Below are 11,540 nucleotides of genomic sequence, written 5' to 3'. Positions count from 1 at the left end.
CCTCGGCCATGTTACATCTACTGATAAGGCCACAGAAAGCAGTCTTCATTTCTGTTACAGTGTTTTTTGACTTCTTACATTTCTTTTTGATTCTCTCTTAGATTTTTCATCTCTCTGCTTATACTACCTCTCTGTTGTTGCATGTTGTCCTTTTTTTTTTCATTAGGGCCCTTACCATATTAATCATATTTTGTTTTATTAAAAAAATTTTCAGAAACTGTTTATTTTCCAACAACCTTATTTCCATTTTCTGTTTAAGAATCTGTAGACGAACAGCTTAAGAACACTCAGTGGTTGCTCCTATATGTCCAATGGACTGAGCAGTGGGAGCTGCAACTATTCTTCAGCAGTAAACTTCTGAAAAGGCACAGGAGGAACCTTCATGCCTTCAGCCCAGCCTGAGACCTCGGGTTGAGTAACAGTAAACTCAGGAGCTGGAGCAGTGCATTCACTCTGAAATTTCTCCTTGGTCACAGCCTTTACAGCAGCACCCTCCTCTTCCTTTTCAATCTCTTTAGGATTTCTGTAGAAGTAGAGATCAAGCATGACCTTCCATAAGTGTTCCTGGGAGATGGTGCCATGCACACGTAGAACTTCTGGGACAGCATCCATCACATCAGACCAGCTGAGCGAGCTCCCTTGTATGGGTGGCAATGTCCACATAGCACAGAGGAGAGTCTGTGTCACACAGAGCAATAGTAGGCAGGAGATGCCCCTGTGAGAGGCTGGTTGTCAGCCCTGGGATCAGTAACCACCAAAAGTCTCGGCTCCAGTAAGGCTTCCGGGATCTATTTCCAAGTTCTAGGAGTAAGGCAGCTAGCAACAGAGCAGAAAACTTCAGCTCAGCTCACTGGCCAATATTCCCGGATGACATGACACTGACATCAGCTGGGTTTTCAAAGGCAACAATGGCACCAGCTGCCGGCAGAAGCTTCTCTCAGATTTTCTTCAGATTTATGATGTAGATGCTATCACTTTACCTTTGGTGATGGACTATTCCATTTAGAAGTCAAGACTGGTACCACCTAAGTGTGTTCCTGCTGCAAGGAATTTAAGGAACTCTTCCTCTTTATTTGCAGGACATTGAGGGCTCTGGACATTGTGAAAGTTTCCCTCTAAGTTACAAAAGAACCCAGAACAATGCTGTATGGACCCCTCTCTGGGTAGCACATAAAGGCTAATCACAGCTATTTTCAATTCTCTGATAATCCCCAAATCTGTGTCACATCTAAGTCTGGTTCTAATGCTTTCTCTGTCACTTCAGTCTGTTTTTTCTTGCCTTTGGCAGGCCTTGTAATTTTTGGTTGAAAGGTAAATATGGGGCTTCCTTGGTGGCGCAGTGGTTGAGAGTCCGCCTGCCGATGCAGGGGACACGGGTTTGTGCCCCGGTCCGGGAAGATCCCACATGCCACGGAGCGGCTGGGCCCGTGAGCCACGGCCGCTGAGCCTGCGTGTCCAGAGCCTGTGCTCCACAACGGGAGAGGCCACAACAGTGAGAGGCCCGTGTACCACAAAAAAAAAAAAAAAAAAAGGTGAATATGATATGTACAAATAATTAGAATGAGGTAAATAGGGTTTTAGTATGAAGATTTATATTAACTTTTGCTGTAGCAATAGGTTCTAGAAGATTCGAATTCCTCTAGTGTCCTTGCTTTGTTTTTCCTCTTGATATTGGGCTTTCCTGAGAATGCCTCCTCAGAGAGAGTCTGCTTCTTGTAGGACTTAGAGGTGTAATCTGTTTTACTGTAGCCCTGTTGGGGGAGAGTTCTATAATTTTTCAATTAAATTTCAGTGTTTTAATCGACCTTGATCTTGGACTGTGACCTTCACAGGTGTTTCTCCATGGTACAGCTTCCCCTACCCACCACCCTGCACTCCCTTCCCTGGCTGCAGCCTTCCCAATCTATTTCCTTGAACCTCTGATCCCTGTTGACTATGCTTTTGTTTTCTGTTTTTGTTTTCCCTCTTCAGGTGAAACAGGAAGCCTGGAGGGGGGTGGAATGGGAGGGGTTCCCTTCCACCAGCTGGGATAAGGCTCTGAAAAAGTCCTTTTGCCAGGAGAGTATCCTTCATTATGGTTCAACTGTTGGTTTATTTCACAATGATTACTCTTCCCTTCTCCCTGAGAACCACAGGGATCTTTCTTGGATCATGGTGAGAACCTAGTGGAGGCACCAGAAACAAAGCCCATGAAAATGTAGGGACCCTCTTAAGACTGCAGCCCAAGAAGTCTCTCGCTCTTATCTTAATCCACGTTCTGCTTCCAGCCAGAAATTCACCAAAATTACTGTTTGTGTTCCTACCAGTTTATGGCTCCAGCAGCTTCTGCTTCAGGTCAGCAAGTCTCACCTGTGTGTCTCTGCATGAACTTGTCTCTTCAGATTTCTGCCTGGTAATTTGCCCTGCGACCTCAGTTCTCTGACGTCTTCAAGAATAGTCATGGATTTTCAGTTGATCCAGCCTTTTCTTATTGTAAGGACAGCAGTGACAACTTCCAAATTTTTTGTCTGTCAGAGCTGAACCCAGAAGTCTAATCAAATTATTTCTAATTGTATGTTTCTAAACTTGTAGGCACACATAATAGTTAAATGCAAGATTTAAAAATATTCTATCGGAACTAAATATCTTGTCATTTAAGTATATTGTAAAACTTAATTTAAAAAAAAACTGTCAGTGTTTAGTATTTGTTGACACTTAATATTTTAATTTTTGTCAGTTTTCACTGTTGACGTAGTGAACATTGCTTTTAGTTACTTAATTTATGAAACTGTTGCTTCTCAATTAATAAACATAGTAATAGCAGTCACTGCCATTTCACGAAATCTTCCTCAGAGGTTACCTTATTTATACCCCCATTAATCAAGAGTAATGTTTGGTCTTATTTTATTCTGCCTATTTTGGGTACTAATATATTTATTTAAATAACTTACAGTATCTGGAAACTTTGATCAAGTTCAGCATTTCACTGTATTTATGAAACTACTTGCTCTGGTTTCTTAACCTAAAATACTTTTAAAAATCACATTTTGTGTCACAATCTCAGGAATTTTTTTTTTTTTTTTTTTTGTAAATAGGTAAAGCACCTCCTACAGAGTTTTTTTTTCTTTTAATGAATTAATTCATTTTGGCTGCGTTGGGTCTTTGCAACCAAGCCATTTGCTGGGCATGGGCTTTCTCTAGTTGCAGCGAGCCGGGGCTACTCTTCATTGTGGTGTGTGGACTTCTCATTGCGGTGGCTTCTCTTGTTGCGGAGCATGGGCTATAGGCATATGGGCTTCAGTAGTTGTGGCACTTGTGCTCAGTAGTTGTGGCTCATGGGCTCTACAGTGCAGGCTCAGTAGTTGTGGCACAAGGGCTTAGTTGCTCTAAGACATGTGCGATCTTCCTGGACCAGGGCTCAAACCCATGTCCCCTGCATTGGCAGGCAGATTCTTAACCACTGCGCCACCAGGGAAGTCCCAGGATTATTTTGATTATTGAAGCTCTTCTGGAATAAAGGGAAAGTATTATTACTGATGGGGTTTAGAACGTGCTAACTCCAAATATGGCACTGTTGTATATTGAATATTTTAAATTGATGGAATTTGAGAAATGGAAGGTGCTGGAAGGACTGTCCACCCCCTTCTCCCCTGAAGCAAGGCATAAGGCCCTCAAGTGAGAGGTGCCCTTTCTATAGCAGGAGGAAAGGAGCAGCCTTATCTCTGAACGTGAATGTACAGGTCTTGCTAAGTTTCCCCCATTTGACTACAGTTACCTCATACCCTTTGTCCTGTCGTATCTTTTCTCATCTTTCCACTTTTCATCAAACCCAGCATAAAAACACTTAGGTTTAACTGCTTCTTTGGTCTTTACTTCCTTTTGAAGGCTCCTGTGTCACACAAAACTGACGTTAAATAAATTTATATGTTTTTCTCTAATTAATCTGTCTTTTGTTACAGAGGTCCAGCCAACAACCTGAAAGGTAAAGGAAAGTGATATTTTTTCTTCCAAACATTATAAATAGAGAAAGTTTTATTTTTGTCTCTTGTTTTTTGTTAGTATGAGGTGGTCACTGACAGATGTTGTAACAAACCATTAACATTACCGAAGTTTAAATGATCATTGTTTTGGTATATTATAATGAAGGATTTCCTCATTCGAGGGGCTCTGTGATAATCTAATATCTTGTCTTACATGTCAGGCCAACTGTGGGTCAGGGATGTGACCCTTTGTCTAAGGCTGTGGTTTCAATCAGCCAATCCTCGGAAGCAGGGTACCTCTGTATAACTCAAACACCTTTGTGGTTTCTTGAATTGCTCTATAATTATAGACTTAAATAGAAATAAATTTAAATGGGGCTGTATTCTTAGTTGAAGTAAACAGAAACCCTGAAATTCTGTGGGACAATGAAGAAGGTAAATTTTTTTTTTTTTGCGGTATGCGAGCCTCTCACTGTTGTGGCCTCTCCCGTTGCGGAGCACAGGCTCCGGACGTGCAGGCTCAGCGGCCGTGACTCACGGGCCCAGCCGCTCCACGCCATGTGGGATCTTCCCAGACTGGGGCACGAACCCGTGTGCCCTGCATTGGCAGGTGGACTCTCAACCATTGCGCCACCAGGGAAGCCCAAGAAGGTAAATTTTGAAGCCTAGTACTTCTGTATGCAGTTCATGAAGAATGGAAACTAGTTGGGATTTCTCAATTTTTCAATGAAATGAAATTTACGAAAAGGCCCCAAACTATTTTATCAGTCTGAATTCCCTGTATAGGTATCTGACTTGCCTAAGAGGAGAGTTTGTGAGATCTCCCCAAGTCAGTTCAATCTCCCACTCTCTCATAACTATTTCACACATTCTCCTCTCTACAAAAACCTCCAGCACCTCCTCCCATCATTTTAAACTGATGGCCTTGTTTCTTATGTCATAGAAAAAATACCAACCTTCCAACCTGCATCTGTACTCATATATCCTATATTCCCTTTTGTAGTTAAACATGATGGACCGTCCCTGGTCCTAAGGTCAACTCCTCCTCTTGTGTACTGCCTCTCATCTCCTCTCACCTGCTCAGACTTCACTCCGGCAGTTTTCCCCTCTTTTCCATAAAAAAAGAAGGAAAAAAAAAAAAGGACAGCAAATTCACCTTGATTCCTACATTTTCCATTTCTCTGCTCCCACTTAGAGCCAAAGCTCTTAAAAACAATTGTCTCTACCCATTGTCTACAATTCCAGTTTTCCCACGCTCCCTTGAACCTATTCCAATCTGCCTCCTGTCTCCTTTTCTCCACAAGAACTGTTTATTCAAGGTCACCGGTTACCTCCATGCAGCCAAACCCAATAGTCACTTCTCAGTCCTGATATAGCCTTACCTATAAACAGCTTTTGGCCCACGAACAGCTTTATTTTTTTAGCAAATGATCATCCTTTCCTCCCTGAAACACTTTTCTTCACTTCATGTCAAGACCTTTCTTGCTCTTGATTTTTCTTCTATCTCTCTGACCACTCCCTCCCAGCCTCCTTTGAGGAACTTGGTTCTGCCTTACCTTGACAGTCTCTACATCACTCTGCCCCAGAGAATTTTTTTCTGCGTATATTCACTTTTCAGATAATGTTATTTGGTCCCATAGCTGTCTAAAATTAATATCTGTCTACTCAACAAACAATTCCACATGGATATTGACAAGTTCCTCTCACATAGACTGTTCAAAATTGAACTCTTGATTAAATCTGTTCCTCCACAAGCCTCTTCACTGTATACATTTGGGTGTTATTATTTGCCGGGTACCAAATGCCAAAAACAGAAAGGTGGTTTTAAAATCATTTTTAATAGTTAAAATTTGTTTTTTAAAAATAGTGTGATATAATCTCTCCAGTGTGAGCTATGCCTCTTTAGCTTACTTTAAGGTAAAGAGAACTAACCAGTATAGGACTGTTTTCTTCCTTTTTCTTTTTAAACCAAGAAACCCTGATTCTATTTCATCATTTAAAGATAATTTGGGCCACATGTGTCAGTGGGTCTGAGGAAAAGAGAGCTTTCCAGAGACCTGGAGAGTGCACTGTGACATGGGGAGCTGGGGAAGGGGGCAGGAGTCTGGCCCTGGGAATGTGATCTAGGCTGCAGGCTCCAGGCTCAGTGAGGGCCTGGGTTCCAGAATTCAGCTTAGTGCAGCTGACTGGACCCTTCGGAGTTGGCTGCAGCCTTGCAGTAAAAGCACTGAAGGGGAGCAATGCATTGTGGGTAGTGGGACAAAAATTCGTTTCTGCAGACAAAATCTTTAACAACGATACTATCTACAAAGAATATAATCATAATGAGGAAAATTTCCTGATGGCTATGGTGACGAAACCCAAAGCAGTGAAACAGCAGGCCCCGATACATGCGGCCCAGAGATCAAATCCAGCCACCACTGCTGCAGTGGTTCAGCCACAGCAGCAGTTTCAAGCGCCAACCTCTGTCCCTGCTTTGGCTCCCACCTCTGCGCCTGTACCCATCGCTCCAGCATCGAGGATTCCATCTTCTGAACATGCACCTACTACTGAAACTAAACAAGAGAAACCTGCACAAAAGCCAGTGGGGACACCTGTGACTACTAGCCCACTACCCACTGACAGCACATTGGAAGAGTCTTAGCAAAAACCTTTTTGAAGATGCAGAGAGCACTTGTGACAGGTTGGTCTTATGAGAATAGGGTAATGAGATCATGTCAATGATCTGGTTTCGACACCCCTGACAGAGCAGTGAAGTATTTTTTAATTTACCAAATATTTAAAAAAGATGACTGATAAGCTTTATTTTTAAGAGCAGTTTTAGGTTTACAGAAAAATTATGTTTGTTCATTTCTCTTGTTTGTTGGGGATTCCATGCTCAGGTGAAATCTTACAGTATTTGTATAAAAAGAGAAAGGAAACACTCTCTTTAAACGAAAATAATTACCAATAAAAAAAAAATTTCTTGACCATTGAATGTAAGACAATTCTTAGATTATTTGAGAGGCTGTACAGTTACAGTGTATACTTACTATACAAAAACATAGTTTCGTGTTCACACTTTTTGCTTGTTTTGGGTAAAAATTGGTAGTTGTCTGGGTTTCAAAATAATCACTGTGGGTTTGATTTCGATGTGTCCTTTGGGGTAATGTAACTTTTGAAGCTAATGAAGACATGCAAAGGTCACTTTCACTCTCTTACCTTTCCCTCAGCAGAAATGTGTTTACCAGCAAGCTATGAGTTCAAACAGCTGCCTTTCTTTTTTAAACCCACAAAATCTTTATTGAATTAAAAAACTAATGGAAATGTTTCAAAACCATGTTTCTGACATTTTTTAAAAATTGCATTTCTTTTTTAAAAATATTTATTTATTTATTTACTTTTGGCTGCATCGGGTCTTAGTTGCAGTACGCGGGCTTCTCTCTAGTTGTAGTTCACGAGCTCCAGAGCGTGTGGGCCCAGTAGTTGCGGCGCCAGGGCTTAGTTGTCCCATGGCATATGGGATCTTATTTCCCCCCCCAGGGGTTGAACCCATGCCCCCTGCACTGGAAGGTGGATTCTTAACCGCTGGACCACCAGGGAAGTCCCAGGTTTCTAACATTTATAAACTTTTTTCCTTTGTTAGATAAAGATGTGTGACAAGTAAAGTCATTGACATTATAATAACTTTGACAAAGAGAAGGAGGATAGAGCTATATCCAACATATTTTTTTAATTAGCATTCTGGCATATTTATTTCCAAATATTTATTTCTATACATTTTTTTACTTAGTTGTGATCATACTTTATATAAAATATATCTTGCTTTTCACTTGAATTATATCACATGTATTTCCCATATTGTTATAAGTTACTTAGAACTACAACTTTAAGTAACTGTACAGTAATCTGTTATATATCCAGCATCTTTTTATTGCATTAAGAAGATGGGATCAATCTTTGGAGGCCTGAGAGATGCACCTGGGAACATATTTTGAAAAATATAAAGTTAAGACTTTCATGGCATATTAAAGGTAAAATCTTAATAAGCAAAAAAAAACTTTTGAATGCCCTTTTAGTTATGTAAATATGATATATAATTATATACATAACATATGTTGTACAGGTAACTCAAATCGAGAACTCTCTGAAAAAAATTCTTAGTTTTCCTCCCAAACCTAATTATATCCAAGATCTCTTCACATCAATAAATGATAGCACTAGTAATACGTACTCTTACTGACTTATAAAGGCACTTTATTAACCCTTTGTCACATGTATTTTATAAATAATTCTCCAGAACAAAGCCTTCCCCTAAAATTTGATTCCACAATAAATCACAGAAAAAAGACAGTCTAAGCCAGACATAAAAATAATTCATACTTACAAAATAAGTTAGTATATAATTATTCGACTTCAAAAGAGCCAATATTTTCAGAAAATATTGAACTTATCCCGAACTTTAAAAAATGATGACTTTTTACAAAATAGTTGTAAGGTACCAACACATTTTTGGGAATACTTAGATTAGGTAAAATACCATTTATCTTTAGTGTGACTGCTACATTTCTGTAGAATTTAAGTCAAAATGTAAACACTATTATACCATTTGACTATTGTGTCTCCATCTACAGAGATGTGTCTACATAATCAGGTTTCTATAGGATATGTGGAATAACTCTCTAACCATCACAGAGCATTGCTGCATATCCCAAGCCCAGGCTCTCCATTCCTTCCCACTTGATTCCCTGTGCAAGGCACTCTGGGGTTCCAATAGCTCCGACCTTTTAATCTATTCAACCTGTAGAGACTTCCTTTGGCCAGCTCTGTATAAACACTTTGTTTTTCTTAATAAACTCTTATTTCAAAACCACCCTTTTGTGGGCAGAGGGCTGTGGTAGAGCCTTGTAAGTAGTAAAACATTTCTCAACACCAGAAAAATACTCTTGACTTTTTTAAAGGATGTTTTCAATTAAAAAAAATTAACCGCAGTCATTGAAGAGGGAATGAGATGGCAGTTTATTTGATGCTGATAATTTAATTTATTCTTCTGAAAAATTGCCCCAATTAAAAAAAATCATGAAATAGAAGTTGTATGTACATACTGTTAGCTCATTACTATTGATTATTCTTATGCCACTCATTAATTATTTCAAAGTGAAGTTCAAAACCACAATTACTTTCTACCCTCTTCTCTCGACTGCACTGTCCTGTTCCTACACTCTTGAACAGAATTTTTCAAGTCAAGTTGGCATATTTGCTTTCCTTCAATAGCAGTAACAGAAAAGTCTGGGAGAAAATGTGTCTGGGAACAAGCACAAGTCATCATATTTCCCACACTCTATTCCTTATAACAAAGCTATTTGTAATCTTTGCGGACTTCACTTATTTTTCTAATTACAATGTCAAATCTCTGAAGCAATACTTGTCTATTTGAAGCGTACTTTTAAAGTTGAGTCCTACTAAACTGAATTCTAAGACATTTTTTCAACAAGGAATCTATTTGATTGAATAAACTTTAAAATAAAAAAGTATATAAATGTACATTAGAACACCGATTCTTAGTGGAGAAGTGGAAGAAAAGGAAACTGACAAGGGGAGGCGGGCTTGGCCAGCGAAGTGGGGGATCAGAAACTTGTCATCCCTGAAGAGAAAGGAAGAGAGTGCTCCCAGAAGGAAGTCTGTCACAGTGTCAAATGTGTCAGAGTTCAGAAAATCAGTGACTAAAAAACACCATTTGATTTCAACAAAAAAGTTGGTATCTTCGATGGAAGCAGTTTTAGCAGGGAGCATTTGGAACTCAGCTAGCTAAGAGTTGGAGGTAAACAAGATGTTAGAAAGTAGAAAACTCTAGTGCAGAGTCCTTTCATGAAGTTTGACAGGGAAAGAAAGAGAGAGGAGGAAGCAGCAGAATAAAGATGTGGGGCTGGGATAGAGATTGCAAAATTATTAAACATGGGAGACATTAGAGAACTAGTTTAAGAACAGAAAAAAAGAGTCCAGAGAAAGAATGACGACTCAAGTAGGAAAGAGGATAACCCATGTATCCCAGAGACCCTTAGATGGCAGGAGTGGATAGGATCAGATGGGATACTTTTTTACAGGAAGAGAAACTCTACACCATTGCAATAGAAGTGAGAAAGAATTAATGGGTGACAAAGATAAGATTGGAGTCTATCCTTAGTATCTATATTCGGAGTGCACATTTGTACACATTGCTATTTGCTGTTTCTGAAAGGCCCAACATCCTCCCTCCATGTACACACATCTCCTAGCCATATTGCCATACATAGCTCAAACATGGTTTCTGGAAAGCCTTCCCTGGCAAGTGCAATCTGCTCTGGAAGTTTCTCCTCGTGCTCTCAGATGCTCCCCGCGCATTGCTCTATGCATACTTTGCCTTATAATAGACGTTTACTTGTCAGTCTTCTCCTTTGGACTGCAAACACTTTGAAGGTAGAGGCATATTTTATGTGCCTTTGTATCTCAGAGCCTAACGCATTTGAGGAACTTCGTCTGAATTTGTTAAATCAATGATCCCTTCTACTTAGATGAAATGAACTGTCATGAACACACCTCCTCTGAACACTGTGAGTGGCAGGGCGTGGGAATGGAGGTGAGCTTCCTGTACTCTCTTGCTGTGAATTTCTGCTTTTGGCTTGACTCACTATTCCTTCTTATCATCTTCTCCCTGTAGCTCTTCTTCCCTCTGAGCTTAGCCTCACCCCAGGCTCCACTGACCATGGCTTCCCGACCCTCCTTCTCCATTCCAAAAAGTCACCCTAAGCAACAGATTTTTCATTCCACGTAAGGGTTTAATGGAGAAATTCGGAAATATGCGGCAAAACAATCAATGCAACGTGAGGTATTAAAGACCATCATAAAAAACAGTTGAAAGTCTCATTGACAATCAATTCCTTCTATAGGGAAACTCTGACTGGATATCTTTCTCCTGAGAACATGACCTACCACTCTTTCCAGGAGATGCCCAATCCTTACCTCTCTCCGGAATTCCTTCTCTACTTTTCTCCCCAGGTTGTGCCACTCACTCCTCCCTACAGGGATCATGGTAGGCAGAATAATGGTCTCTCCAATGTGTCCATGTCTTAATCCTCAAAACCTGTGAATATGTTATGTGGCAAAGGGGAATTAAGGTTGCAACTCAGCTGACCTTAAAGCAGGGAGAGTAGCCTGGATTATCCGGGTGGATCCAAATGTAACCACAAGGCTCTTTAAAAGTGAAGAGGGAGACAGCAATGTCAGTAAGACTCCAATGATCATTACTGGCTTTGAAGATGAAAGGGGCCACAACCAAGGAATGCTGGAGGCCCCTAGATGCTGGAAAGGGCAAGAAGATGTATTCTTCCCTGGAGCCTCCAGAAAGGGACTGAGCCCTCATGCTGACCCGTGTTGGCTTTCTAAGTTACAGAACTATAAGATAATAGAGTTGTGTTATTGCCAACCATTAAGTTTGTAATAATTTTCACAGCAACAAAGAGAGCACAAATACAAGCACCAAGATAACAAATCCAAATTCATTTTGATGTGAAATATCTTAATTCTTTTGACTCAACATCTGCTCTAGTCCAAGCTCTGGGACTT

At 40.2% G+C, this 11,540-nt stretch overlaps 1 pseudogene; it reads right to left on the bottom strand.

Annotated features, from left to right (window-relative positions):
* Positions 1–336: 336 nt before the first annotated feature.
* On the bottom strand, positions 337–1,100 carry LOC136122083 (small ribosomal subunit protein uS2-like; annotated as a pseudogene).
* Positions 1,101–11,540: the final 10,440 nt, after the last annotated feature.

This window comes from Phocoena phocoena, chromosome 4, assembly GCF_963924675.1.
Source record: "Phocoena phocoena chromosome 4, mPhoPho1.1, whole genome shotgun sequence".
NCBI classification, from domain to species: Eukaryota; Metazoa; Chordata; class Mammalia; order Artiodactyla; family Phocoenidae; genus Phocoena; species Phocoena phocoena.
This window is presented reverse-complemented; position numbering and strand designations above follow the sequence as displayed.